Here is a 1,825-nt window from a genome sequence, read left to right on the forward strand (position 1 = left end):
AGGGGGGGGGGGTATGAGGAAGTTGAAAGGCACCGGAGCTGGAGCAAGAGGTCGAGAGGGAGGAGGAAGGCTAGGCCGAATAGCTGCTGCCCGACGGCGAGACAGCCCCATTGTCCGTGCGCTGACAGCGAGACCAACCTCGCCGCCACGCCACCGTCGTCTCTCAGGCAGCCGACATGTGAGAGGGGAGGCAATTGGCCGTCGGCGACGGACAGTCGCGTCTCGTGTCAGCTCACGGAGATGGTGGTGGAGCCGCGCAGATAGTTTTCCGAGGGGGGAGACCTGGATGGAGGGACTCGGCCCTGGGACGCCGAAGGGTGAGGACGTCTGGAGTGCACCGCACGCCCCTGCGTCTGGCGGGGCCTGAGGGCTCGCTCCCCGCCAGACGCGCGCGGAGGCGGTGAAGGCGCTCCGCTCCGCACCGACCGAGACGGGGCCGAGCCATCTAAACCACAGTTTGTTGTCTTCTCTACGTTTGTGTCAAAGTGCAGTGATCAGTGCAGTGCAGTAACGAGATGGGTGAGTGCGGTGCAAGTGTCTGTGTTGTGCAAATGTCTAGAAATGTAAGTTGCCCGTGGGGGTAATGCACGGCGTGCCGGGGAGCGCCGCCTGGTGCCCCCCGCCCCCCTCCTGTCCGTGCCGTCGATGGGCTGGGCACGGGCCGGCCGCCGGAGTGGGAGGGGTTGCGGCTGGACGCCCGCTGACCCCTCGACAGCGGACGTAGCTGGGGTAACATACCAGCGGTAAGGCACAACAGAGTGCGTGGTTCGTGGGGGACCCCATAAACATTGCTGATATGCGTATGTGTCCTTGTATTTGGTGTTTGGCAGGTGTTTTTAATTACAGCATCCCACCGTCATTGTCCCTCTTTCTTTGTGCAAGTGTAGCTGCGACTAATGGGTGGGGGGGGGCAGCCGAGGCCCCCTCCCCCTCCCGCCCCTGCCCTGCCGCCCGGGCCGGGCCGGGCTCGACCGTGTCGAATGTCTGTTTTCTTTCAACTTGACATGGAGGGTGGGGGGCCCCAGCCGCCCCCTCCCAGCGATGCTAGCCTAAACATGGTTAAAGGGCCACTCCTTTACCCACTTGCAGCGCTTATGCCCCTTTACCCACTTGCAGCGCATATGCCCTCCCAACGTGAGTGTCTTAACGTTCTTGTTCTCTTCCCCTGCTTCCCGCCCGTCACCCGCTAAACCCTTCCATCCCAAGGCGGCCGGCCACCGTCCCCCCGCACAACTACCTTTCGGGCCGAGTAATGTTGGCCAGTGGGCCGTCCAGCACTGCCCACCTGCACTATTGCCCCCCCACCCCACCCCCCCTCACTATCGCCCTAGCCCGTCCCGGCAGTCATATGGGGCTGCCACCCAAGCAGAGCAGAGCGCAGCTCGGCTCCCCCCCCCCTCCCTCCCGCTCGCCCACGCCCTCCCAATTCCTGGAAGGCTGCCCCAGCCGGGCCACACCACCATGCAGCGCCTAGCTGCTCCCCCTCCCCCCTGCCAGCCCCCCTCGCTCAGCCCAGCCACACCGACTCCTGCGTCGTGGGCATTCCCTCCGGGCGTACCACCGCCCGCTCCCTAGGCGCGGCCACCGCGGTACCATGCAAGGTACCAGCACACCCTCTGTCCCATAGGCACTACACCCGTATCCCTTCCCCGGGCCAGCTCTGTTACAGCTCAGTTACAGGTGCCAACTCGCGGGACCGACCATCGCACCTCGACAGCCCAACATCACGGATGGGGATGAGCGCGTAGCCGAGCGCGTAGCACAGGGATGGGGCCACTAGGCGCGCCGGCCGGCCTGGCAGCAGCGCAGCCGGGCAGGCCCGGAC

This window comes from Frankliniella occidentalis, unplaced genomic scaffold (assembly GCF_000697945.3).
Source record: "Frankliniella occidentalis isolate FOCC.00 unplaced genomic scaffold, Focc_3.1 Scaffold737, whole genome shotgun sequence".
NCBI lineage: Eukaryota > Metazoa > Arthropoda > Insecta > Thysanoptera > Thripidae > Frankliniella > Frankliniella occidentalis.